Below are 13,185 nucleotides of genomic sequence, written 5' to 3'. Positions count from 1 at the left end.
AACCCGGCCGGGCCAGTACTCGAGGTCCCGGCTCACCAGCTGGGCTAGGCCGAGAATTACAACACGGTGTAACTCCGTCGATCGAGTCGGTAGAACCCTCGGGATTGCACCATCGGACTCAGCAACGGTTCCTACAGATGGAGGTTGGGCTTAAAACCAGGATATCTAACAGGATAGTCCGGCGGGAGACAGAGTCCGGCGGAGCCGGGAGCCTAAGCGTGGCTCAATGGTTAGAGCGGCAGACCCTGATGCAGAGGTCTAGCCCGGGACCAGGGTTCAATTCCCCGCCTCGGCGGGTCTTGGGCTCAAAATTCCACGGACCTGATAATTCTCACCTCGGTGCCTATTCCAATCATAGAGTCCCACTCTGCAACTCTGGGCAATAGCTTGCTTAATCTCCACAACAGCCCCCACAACACTAAGGATGCCTGGCCTTCACCCTGGGGGTGCCCAGGAGTGGACGCCTCACCGGGAAAGCCAGGACGGGTTCCACAGCGGTATTCGTACAAGCGCCTTGAGACCCTTGCGGGTGAGTAGTGCGCTATACAAGTATCAATTTACATTTAAGCGGCCATCTTGTTTGCGAGCGTAGCTCCTCCTCCTCCCAGGTGTACATTTATTATATGTTTGACCCTATTTCTTCTGCGATGTGTAGGCGTACATTTCAGTTGTTCTGATGTTCTTTTAGGATTGCCTACGTTCTACATTTCACATACTTACTCTTCTTCTCGTTTTGTGTTATGGTTCCTTTTGTTTACAGTGCTGGCTCACTGTTTTCGGCATTTCACTTTACACTGTGTTAGACTTGACGTCAGGAGTACAAGTATGGTAGGTGTTTTGTTATTTCTGGTTTTCGGCATGTTTTCTTGATTTTGCTGTTCCCTTGGAAAATGAGGGATGGCGGTTGTGCCTATTTTTGCTACATTCTCCTTGATTGTAATAGTGTTCATGCCTATTTTTGCTACTTTCTCCTTAATTGTAAAGGTGTTCGTGCCTATTTTTTCTACATTCTCCTTGATTGTAGTAGTTCATTCTTGCTGTATTCAGGGTTTCAATGCTATTGCATCTTTGCAATTATGCATTATTGCATTTCTGCATTCTATTTAATATTTATTGTTACGTTTATACATTGTTTTTTCCTTATACTTTGATCTTATTTCTTCCTTTTTTCTTTCCCTTTGTAAAGAAAGAGGATATTTTGTAAGGTCTTTCCTTCTCTTCCTCCTTTCCACCCTGTCTTCCCTCCTTGTTCAGTCTGGGGACATTTACAATGTTCAACGATGTCATAAAATCTAATGTAACTCATGTAAGTCAGTTGACTCCTGGCTGAGCTGAAGGAAAGCAGCTCCTGGTGGGCCCTTTATACCATCTTATCTTTTGGCCTCCCTTCTACCCTGGCCTACCTACTTACCACCTCTGTACTTCAACCACAATAAAGATTCTCACTTGGAACTACTACCTGGACTCCTGTGACGTATTTACTTTTAACACTACTCATATCGGAGGATTGGAACCATATGTCCAATGTTGGAAAGTGGGTTATTGGTAGGGGCAAATGTAGGTCTGCCACTGGCAATAAGGCCTCTAACACATGATAGGACTCAGTACAGGTTTTAGAAAATTATTCCTATGCTCAACCCTTGGTAACATGGCTACGAGCAGACAGGCTTAACTTCAAAGACAGGTATGTAAAGCATTTAAAAACACAATTTCAGTAAATAATTAAGACAACACATAATAAAAATCCAACACCAATTTATAAAAATAGGTAATATGTTTATCTTTTAAATGACACCAAAAGGAAAATAATCCACTGTTGGGAACCAGAGATATGATTTTTTAAAGATTAGTCACGGTCTAGTGCCTAGAAACCAACAGTGCCCCTTTTAGTCATTTCGTTTTCTCTGACAGGGACTCCTTTAAAATGGTTCTGGAGAATCTCACCAAATGTGTTTTGTGCCTTCCCCAGTAGGCGGGGTCCAGTTAGAACTCCTTCCTGGAGTTCTGCTTGTGGGTCCCAAAGTATCCAACACACATTCCAAGGTTCTGGAATCTCCAAGAGGGTCCTTGAAAGTTTGAAACTTCAATTCCGCAATCCACTTGAACAAAACCCTGACAAATCCACTGGTACTCCAGGCTGGGAATTCTTTGTGGGTATGTCGAGGTGAGCTCTGTAAACCTGTAGCTTGCAGGGAGTCTACTCTTTAGTCCTTTTGCAGCAAGGTAATCCAAAGGGCTGTAGTTTCACCCTGTGCAGTCTTCAGAGGTCAGGCCTTAGAAATCTTTGCACAGCAAAATTCTCAGCAAGGCACTTCTTGCTTCAGTAAGTTTCAAGCAGCAGATCTGGAGGGCTCTGCCCCTCTCAGATACTTATTCAAAATTCTCTGGGTCAAGCACCAGGTCACTTCTGACCAATGAGAGTAGGGTAACTCTTCATAGTTATGACCACATCCTGTAGAGTGTGGCATTATTTTGTCCCAGAGTGCACCAATCTTCCAAATCCATAATGGCTGATTTTCCAGCAAGGAGGTAAGAGCTGGCTAAACACAGCACCTGGGATGGCCTATCTCCATGGATTCTCCCCTACCATCTGCACATGCCTTCCTTAAGCCTAGCCCTGACTCTGGGTCAAGAGTGTCATTGTGAAACTGAAACCCAGGCCTCCCCTCTGCCTTTGAAGAGCATGGTTTAGGACTCCACCGCCTGGCCTGGCATTCTTATAGACCAGCACACTGACCTCCCAGCAGAGTGGTTAACCACAGGGGTTCTCTATCACCTCTTGCAAGCAGCCTGGCTAATCCACTTAACTCTGACCATTCAGGGCAGACCACTGAAAGGCTGAATTTAGACTTACAAACAAGAAAGTATTATAACTTCTTGTATGTACACTTTAGGAGAAATTCAACAATATAAAATTGTTGGATTTACCACTACCATTCTGGGAAGTCTTTGAATGGTCCGTCTCGTCCTCTCCTATCAATATTTATGAATCAATACCATGTTAACCTATGGGCCATGGGGTTTGCAATGGGAAAATGACATGGGCCAGTTTTCTAGCACGAGGGCTTATAAAAACCTATTTTATAAGTATTTTTCCTAATTTCTACAGGACCCCCCACCCCCTGTGCAACTAGGGAAGACTTTAGGGGTTCTGAACCTGCAGAAATATTGCAGATCCTCCTTACCAGTGCTCCTAGCATCAAAATTGAATTTGAGCAGCACTTTAACACAATGTGGGGAGTGAAATGTGAAATTCACTTTACCCAGGCATATAAGGGTGTACCTTATAGATAACTGACCCCATCCCTGGGATACCTAGGGGTCCCTAATAAGCACAAAACATTGTAGGTTTTCCATTTTTAAGTGCCCCTACCACCAAGGTCGAGTTTGGGCACAATTTACTGTTTAAAAGCAGTTCTGGCACCCAGTTCTGCTTTTAAACGGACCTCAGGCTTCAGCAAACAGCTGTTGGCTTCTAAACTGCCATGCCTTAGGGTACTGGGGACTTCTAGGTAGTTTCAAACCCCTGCCCTGTTATATAACTAGAGGCCTATGGGGTAGGTCATGCCAATTACAGGGGTACCCCACCATACCATAGTGTACCCTAGTGTATGTTGAGTGTTTTTTTTTTTGAATTTTTTGAAACCTTTATTGTGCAAATGCAGCAAACAAATACAGGCCCACAACCATCTGGCCGGCCGCGAAACATTTTAAGCACTGTTGCAAACTATACGGTGACTCAGTAGTACATCAATACCAATAGACAATCGATCAGAGTTACACAGGACCCAATCGTACTACCGAGAAACAGGAGGGATGAAGGTTAATTTTTTTTATTTTTTAGGGCATTTTTGAAAAATATAGAGACAAGAAGAGTCATAGTCCAATCAATCCCACTACGGCATGAGTGGGCAACGGTCATCATGTGAATCCCAAGAGACAAAGGCAAAGTTATAATCGGAGTAGCGGCATTAGAAGATACACGTCAGGGTATTTAAGCACACATTACGTCCAATGCCGATCAGCACCCACCTCATATCAACCCAAACTACGGACCCAAAGACAGAAATGAGAAAAGAAAAGAAGTTGGAAGGAAGAAAAAAATAAGGCCTATAGAAACGAAAACGGACAAAAGAACCCCACCCCCCACGCATGCAGAGGCTACGGCCTACCCCCCCCCCCAGCAGTGTGCCTGTCGCCCAAAAAAGAGTACCCGAAATATAGAAACAAAGACATAAGAAAGGAAGAAAAGAAGAAAAATTCGTATAAAGCCGGAGGAGGGCCATATCTACACATTCCCGGTCTTCCCCGCCATGCATTCAACCTCTACCCCATAAGCAAGGATTAACGACCTCAAACCACAATTACAGCATTAAATGGGGAGAGGCATCACGTTTCGTACAGTCAAACATATCGTAGAAGCGTTCCAATCCGAGTCCCCGCCAGCCATTCAATCACGGATCGAGAAAAGGAATCTCTCAGCCCTGGCCAGATCGTGAAAATCCCCCTGAACATGGCACCCGAGGAGGGTCCGTCCCAAACAAAGCAGAAGAACAAAATGGCCACCATCGGTAAAGAAGAGGCAGGTGAAAACAAAATGGACGTCTCCAGCCACCAAGAGAGCCGTAGGCACACAAGATGAGCGCCCCCGGATGTATGTGATGGTGCGCAGTCCACCGCAGGGAGAAAGGGGCTAGCGAGGCAGCAGGTACAAAGGGGTCCAATGACTGCAGGATCGGCGTGTGAAACAACAGTAGCAACCTCGCAGACAAAGTCTCAATCCTCGGCAAAGATAGAAACAATGTAGCGCCGCAGAAGCTGGCGGGCGATCGTCCACAGGCACCGTGCCAGCCAGGGGCAGTCCGCTCCTCCCTGCACTCACGCGGCGACATGGCAGCCCCTTCAGAGCCTGGCAAAGGCAGATCAGCACAGCGCTGGGAGCTGGCCGGTAGCGACATGAGCGCAACATCATCAAGCTTCTTGCCCAGTTCACAGGAGAGTGCACGCCATTCAGTGCGTAATTCGGCAAGTGCGGCCAGAATGGCCCCGCAGGTTGGCGCAGGCTGCAGATACAGTAGCTCCTCAGCCCGAGACGGTTCACAGAATCCAGCACACAGCTTACCATCAGGCTGGGTGGCGCAGTCGTGATGCGAGGCAGCACTCGCCGTCCCATGGGAGACAGCCGCCATTTCCCCCTCGCCAAGAGATGCACAAGAAGAAGGGGGCGAAATATTAACTGGTAGGCTGCAGTCCGGGCCGCCGATGCAGGCGTAGCTCACTATCAAAGAGTGATCCACAGTAAAGGCCATTTCTGCTCCGTTCCAGAGCGGGGGCGAACTCGGAGACGATCCGCAAGTGTCGTGCAGCCACCAAGATGGAGTCGGCTCAACACAGTTCCAGCGCTGCACAGGGGAAGCAATCGCAGCGGGCTCCCACATCTCCAATGTGAGCAGACCGCACGGAGCGAGAAACCTAGGTGCTGCGAGAAGGATCTCGTCCGATTCCCCCCGTGGCAGACGGTGCGTACCAGAGCACCAGTTCTCCCCGGGCTCCGTAGACTGTCGCCGATCCAACGGCTTCCGGCAGGGAAGAACAACACGGGTCCCGGAGCCAGGGCTATAGAGACCGCCCAACAACTCCGACGATATCCCACGCAATCCGGCAGGCAGAGACCTCGGGGGAACACGACCAAGATCAGCGCGATTAGACCATCGTCCCGCTGCGGCACGAAGACAGGATAGGAGACAGGATGTCGGTGCGGGATGCACAGGCTTGCGGAGCCGGGAGTCGACACGTCCGTTCAGGTCGCCATCTTGGCTCCTCCCCCTATGTTGAGTGTTTTAACTGTATTCTAATGTGTTCCTGTCAGCTCAGCACTGGCCCTGGTTAGGCAGAGCCCAGGGTCCGTCAAAATCACTTACCACTAGCATCAGTCAGCAAAAAGTTGGGGAGTGCCCAGGGCACCGGATGACTTTGCAACATCCAATAAAAAGGCAACCTTTCTATGGACAATAACAAAGAAGAGGGCATGCAGTTCCTTAAGTGGGTCTATGGACTAGGAGGGAGATATGTAAGTAGTCACACAGTAGCAAGGCTGTCTTATAAATGTAGGCGGGAGGGGGATTCCTCCTTTTGGAACTAGGGCCCTCATACACCCAGCCCACTGGGAGTCATGCTTCATCATTGGGCCTGCTCCTCGTCAGGTCTGCACTGTAATACCCGACGGGCACCCAATGAGGGGCTCTTTAGTGGAGATCTTTAGTTCCTTGCCTTATGGTGCCGTGGGGGTGAAGGGCCTAGAAGAGTGTAGATGTGGTGTAGTGAGAAAGTAAGTGATTAAAACAGGTTGGGTAGACCTAAGAACAACTTTATTCTGGTTGGCTAACCACCCGATTAAAAAAATTTAAGGAGTGGCAACTATCTGAATGCAATGTATCAGAGTAAGTGCACTCCACTCTCAAGGGGACGACATGTTTCTTGCCTATATAGTCTGGAGGATCAATGGCATTTCATCAGAACCTAATATTAACTATCTACAAACCGTGGTGAGGTGGACAACATACCTCCCACGTAGTTACTCTGCAGGTAAAGTACCCACCGATGTAGAGGACAACCTAAACATTCTAAGAGACTCGTCTCAACAGTATCCGGTTCCGGTGGCGAGGGGTAGGCTTCTCATCCTGCATCTGGGTATTTCTGGACACTGTCAGGATGTGACTAATGGCGCCTTCCATGCGTGTAGCGCTGAAACAATTGGGGAAAACTACATCTCCCAGAAGGCTGTCCTTCTGGGAGGGATTTACCAGCAGTTAAAGAACACTCTCGTCGCATAGCACATCATGCGTGATTCTTTGCACCGGTTCGGGATGTCTTTTGAATCAGAACGGCGGCTCTGTGTCTCTGAAGAGCCGCTACCTTTATTGGAATTAGCCGGGGTCGCCACCCTCGGATTTGGCGGAGATCAGACTTTGGAACATTCGCCTTGGGAACATCTCTCTCTCGGACGAGCGAGAACGTCTTGGGGCATTTTTCCTGTGTAGCGGCTGCTGCGGGAGGTCCCTGCGGAGGCCGTTGGTTGAGCCTATACCTGTTCACCGAAGAGACTGCGTGCAGTACCGTATTCTCTCATCTCAGAAACACTTTGAAGCCTCATTAGCGATTCAATGAAGTAATTGCTGACTCACAGACTTCGTATCCAGGAGTATTGATTTGGCTTTTGGAAGCCTTATTACGTTTGGAACATTGTTCTACTGTTTGTTTTGTCCATCACAGAACAAGTCCTTTTTTCAATCCGGATTGTCAGTCTGGGATAAGAAATCCTTTTGAGACAGTCTTGGCTCATTTCTTTTACTCAGACTTGTTTTCATCGCTTTTGGTACTATTTTTGTTTACATTGCATTGTGGAAAGGGGAATGGTGTGTATGAGTTTTCTTGTTCCTATCGTATACGAGATGTGAAAATGGGAACAGGTGGAGTTGTAATTGTCTTGTGCTTTATTGCAGGTGTTGTAACCTCATGGTGAGAGAAGGTATCTTACCAATTAGAGAGGCTTTCTTCATTAGCGAGATTATATGAGAGTAGCCAGATTGTTCATGAACCTAATTATGTTTTTTTTGTTACAGGTATCCCTTCCCAGCTGCACCTACCCTTTCCTATCCCTTGCCTGATCGCCTCAATACTCTAGTTATTTTGTAGTTAGAGTTGAGGATGTCAGGAGGTGGACCCCTTTGAGCATTGCCCAGATCCTGAGGAGTCCTTGGACATGACAGAATCACGCACCCACGAACTATACTCCTCCCGGTCTGGGTCATTCGCAAAGATGGCGTCTTTGGACAATGTATTGCAGGCTTTGTTAGTGGTGCAACAGGAGCTGGTTGCGTCCAGAGCTGAGACAGAGGCTTTTAGTGAGAGAGTGGATAGACAGGCTAGGAATCCATTTGATGCTTCCATGGCAACCCCTCATATTCAAGTGACTGTTCCGCCTCCCATACCCTTGGCTAGTCCAGAGAGGTATTCCGGCAATCCCATGAAAATCCAAAAGTTCTCTACTCAGGTAGCATTGCACTTGCCGGGCTACCACATTTAGTGCAGATAGAGAACTGTTAGAGCTTCGTCAGGGTAAAAGAGACCTGGTATCCTACATGACTGACTTTAATCGTCTGGTGGCAGAAACAGCATGGCCGGTAGAAAAGAGAAAGTCACTCTACTACCAGGAAATGGGGGACAACATGAAGGACGTTCTACCGCAAATAGACCCACGACATGCACTGACTTAATCAACCTCTCACTGAGATAAGACCACAGGTTAGCGGGGAGGGGAACATAGAAAAGGTGAGAGACCTATGGTGGGTTTGGAACAGGACAGTCGTTCTGCTGCTGCACCTACGGAATCAGGGCCAGAACCCATGGATTTGGGAGCGATTAGACCACCGCTATCTAAAATGGAAAGGGAAAGTCGTACAGCCCAGGGTCTCTGTATGTACTGCGGAAAGAGGGCTCACTATGTGAGAGACTGTCCATTGAAACCTAAGAAAAGGAACACGTATTATACCAGCAAGAAGGTGGCGATACTAGCGGTGCGGTCTTCCGATAAAGGAGTCCTTAATGAGACAGAGAACCCCATAGTCGCACCGTAAGAAAGGGAATGGAAGTTGCCGTCCCTAGCGGTCACTTAAACAAAATGCACGGAACCACACATAGTGTTGTCAATGATCCTTCGGGCAGGTCAACAAAGACACCACATATGCACCATGATTGATTCTGGAGCCACCAGCAACTTTATTGATTGTGACTTAGTACAAAGGGAATATGCTACTTACCAGTATGCATCTGTTCTTGGCATGTTCGGCTGCTGACATTCATTTCTTGTGCATAGATCGCCGCCTAGTGTTGGGTCCGGATGATTGCACTTTGTTGTCTTCGAAGAGTCTTCGAAGTATCACAAGATAGGTGACTCCTCCCTTGGACTACAGTGCGCATGGGCATCTTCTCCATCCTCAGATTGTTTTCCGCCATTGTGGCAGAGAAGGAGATAGTAAAGTAAGAGATGGCCATGCCAGAGATAATACTGCAGCTGCTACAGGCACCGGGGAGGAGGGCGAGCAATATGAATGTCAGCAGCCCTACATGCCAAGAACAGATGCATACTGGTAAGTAGCATATTCCGTTAGAGGCATGTGGGCTGCTGAATTCATATCTTGTGCATAGACTGTATAGCAGTATCTCCTCTAGCGGTGGCTACCTGTGCCAGCTGCAGCAGTTTTAAAAAAGAGTTTTGAGGACAGCTTGGCCTACCGCAGCTTGCTGTTTTGCTTGCACGTCTACACAGTAGTGTTTTGTGAACGTGTGTATGGTGATCCATGTGGTCGCTTACAGATATCTTCAAGAGGAATATTTCCCAGGAAAGCCACGGATGCCCCCATTTTCCTTGTGGGGTGTGTTCTTGGGGGGACGGTTAAAGTGCGTTTTGCCTTTTGATAGCATATTTGAATGCATTGAACTATCCATCTGGCTATTCCTGATTTTGAAATTGGATTCCCTTTGTGTTGTGGTGCAAAAGCAACAAACAGTTGTTTTGTCTTTCTAAAGGATTAGTTCTGTCCACATAATAAAGTAGAGCTCTCTTCACGTCTAATGTGTGCAGGGCTCTTTCAGCTACTGACTGTGGATTTTGAAAGAACACTGGCAGTTCTATTGATTGGTTGATATGGAAATTGGATACAACTTTAGGCATGAATTTAGGGTTTGTTCTAAGAACCACCCTGTTGGCATGTACCTGCATGAAAGGTTCTTGAATTGTTAGTGCTTGTAATTCGCTCACTCTTCTGAGTGATGTGATAGCAACCAAGAATGCAACCTTCCACGTTAAGAATTGTAATTCGCATGAATGTAGAGGTTCGAAAGGAGGCCCATGAGTCTGGTAAGCACTATATTTAGATTCCGGGAAAAGGGTGCCTAGGAGGAATCACTCTTTTTAAACCCTCTATGAAGGCTTTGATTGCTGGTACTCTAAACAGTGAAAGGTGTTGCCTGTTTTGAAGGTATGCTGCTATAGCAGCGAGGTGTAGTTGTATTGAAGAGTATGCTAAGTTACATCTATGTAGATGCAGGAGGTAACATATAATGTTTTGTATTGAAGCGTCTATGGGGTTGATTTGATTATTGTTGCAGTAAATAACAAATCTCTTCCATTTAGTTGCATAGCACGCTCGTGTGGTTGGTCTTCTTGCCTCCCTAATGATGTTCATGCAATCTAGGGGCAAGTTAAGGTATCCAAACTCTAGGACCTCAGGAGCCAGATCGCTAGGTTCATTTGATTGGAGGAGTGTATTGAAGGAGATGGGCTCCCCAGCCTGTTAGTGATGCATCCGCTGTCAGTACTAGTTGTGGAACCGGCTCTTGGAACAGTCGCCCCTTGGAAAGGTTTTGTGGGTTCCACCACTGCAGTGAGTTGTGAGTGCGGCTGTTTACCAACACTAGGTCTTTTAGTTGTCCTTGAGCTTGGTTCCATTGCCGTGCTAGGCATTCCTGTAATGGGCGCATTTGAAGTCTGGCATGGGGGACAATGAATATGCAGGAGGCCATCATGCCTATGAGCTGCATGAAGACTTGAGCCGGCAGAGAGTGTTTTGGCAGGAATTTGCGAATGAGTGTCTGCATTCTGGCTATCCTTGCTGAGTTTGGGTATGCCTTTACCACTGAGGTGTCTAAAGTGGCTCCTAGGTACTGCTGTTTGTGGGACGGTTGCAGATGTGATTTTGCGTAGTTGATTTAAAAGCCTAGGCTGTGTAGCAACTATATGGTTTGAGACGTGTGTGCTGCGCAGTTGGTACGATTTTGCTTGTATCAGCCAATCGTCCAGATAAGGGTACACATGGACGTGTTGCCTTCTGAGATGTGCTGCTACGGTCGCTAAGCATTTTGTAAACACTCTTGGAGCCGTGGTAACCCCGAAGGGAAAAACCTTGAATTGGTAGTGTTGACCTTCTATTGTGAACCTGAGGTATTTTCTGTGGGATGGATGGGTATGTGAAAATACGCATCTTTGAGGTCTAGGGTTGCTAGGAAATCTCCTTGTTGAAGCAACGGGAGCACTTGTTGTAATGTGATCATATGAAAGTGCTCCGATAGTATGTATTGATTTAGGGGTCTGAGGTCCAATATTGGTCTGAGGGAACCATCCTTCTTGGGAATAAGGAAGTATAGGGAGCACACTCCTGTCCCATGCTGTTGGAAAGGGACTTGTTCTATGGCCCCCTTTTCTATCATGCAGTTCACCTCTTGTTGTAGCAGGGTGATGTGTTCCCTGGACATTGGACGATGTCTGGGTGGTATGTTTGGTGGCGTGGAAGTCAGTTCTAGGCAATAGCCACACTGGATAATTTCTCTCACCCACCTGTCTGTGGTAATTGCGTTCCAGACAGGCAGGAACTGTTGGAGTCTGCCTCCGACCGGTGTTAGGTGGTCTGGAGCTAGCGTAAAGAAGTCACTGTTTTGTGGCCGTGGAGGCTCTGGTGTTATTGCCTCCGCGTCCTTTTCCCTTATTGTTGTTTCCCCTGTACCCTCCTGTTTGTGTTCTTGTTGAAGGAACCTTGTTTGTTACTTTTGTATGAGGCAGATGTTTGTGAGGTATTTCCTCTTGTAGTTGCTCTGTATGAGGAGCGACGAAATGAGCCTCTATGTTGCTGAAATTGCAATGCCCCCATTGATTTTGGGGTCTCTGTGTCCTTTTTCATTTTATCCAAAATGGTGTCGACAGCAGAACCAAATAGAAAATCCCGATTCACAGGCTGGTTAAGAATGGAGGATTGCACCTCGTTTTTAAAACCAGAAATACGCAGCCATGCATGTCTGTGTAGTAGGACGCTAGTGTTGATTGGCCTAGCTGCCGTGTCTGCTGCGTCAAATGCACATTTGATGGAGGAGTTTGTTATGAATTTTCCCTCTTGTATAAGATCTTGGGCTTGTGCTTTGAAAGGCTCAGGTAGGTGTTGAATTAGGCTTTCTAGTTGATCATAATGCGCCCTGTCGTAACGAGCCAGTAGGGCTTGTGTATTAGCAATCCTCCATGAGTTGGAGGCTTGTGCGGCTACCCTTTTGCCTGATGCCTCTAGTATTTTTGACTCCTTGTCAGGAGGAGGTGCTTCCCCAGTGGTTTGGGAGTTGGCTATTTTCCGTGCGTTGGCCACTACCAGGGAGTCTAGTGGTAACTGCCCTCTGATGTAGGTAGGGTCTGTAGGAGCCGCCCTATACTTCTTTTCTATTCTGGGGTTAATTACCAGTGCCCTGGCTGTATCCTTAAATATGTCAGGTGCATGTTTCAGAACTCCCTTTAACATGGGAAGTGTTTTGACACATTTTTCTGATGTAGGGAAGGTGTCAAACAAGAAGTCTTCCTCAACCGGGTCGTTATGCATATCTACGTTGTGGAATTGTGCAGCCCTGTCTATAAGTTGATTAAAGACTATAGTGTCATCAGTAGGTGACGGCTTAGTAGGATAAGAGGGTATATCAGGGATGGCATGGGTGTTGTAAGGGTCTGTTGGCTCTTCCCATGGTTCCTCTTGTTGTTCAGGATCTTGTGGGAAGTCATATTGAGGCTGTGGCTCATACCCCGGGTTACCTTCATTGTCCCCGTGTTGAGAAGGAGAATAAGGAGAGTAGGGTATAAAAGGTGTAGTAGGCATGATAGGCTGAAAAGAAATGAAGGGTCTAGAGGGAGAAGTCCCAAAGTCCTTTTTCTTTAATGGAATAGGGGACTGAGGTTCAAAATCCAAAGGCCTCTTTTTTCTATGCAGGATGGTATCTTTACCAGTCTCTGGGTTAATGTATATCTTTGCCTGGTCATCAGAGGGATCTGGGTGGAAGAGTTCTTCCTCTACAGTCCTGGGTTGATTGTTAGATTTTGGTTTTTCAACGACTTTTGGCTTAGTAACAGATTTTTTAGGCTCGGGCCTTTTTTCGGGTCGACCGGAACTTTCGGTTCGCCGCGTTTGTTGTGCTCCGTAGATTTCTTTGGAGGAGTGTCCTTTTCCGAGTCTAATGTTCTTTTTTGGATCGTCTGGTGACTTTGGCTTTTTTGGATTAGTGTCCTTTTCAGAGTCAATGGTATTCTTTGGATCGACTGGTGTTTTTGGAGCCGGTGTCTTCGGGTCGACAAGCTTTTCCGGCCTTGGCGCGGGTTTC

Source organism: Lissotriton vulgaris, chromosome 6, assembly GCF_964263255.1.
Source record: "Lissotriton vulgaris chromosome 6, aLisVul1.2, whole genome shotgun sequence".
Lineage (NCBI taxonomy): Eukaryota > Metazoa > Chordata > Amphibia > Caudata > Salamandridae > Lissotriton > Lissotriton vulgaris.
This window is presented reverse-complemented; position numbering follows the sequence as displayed.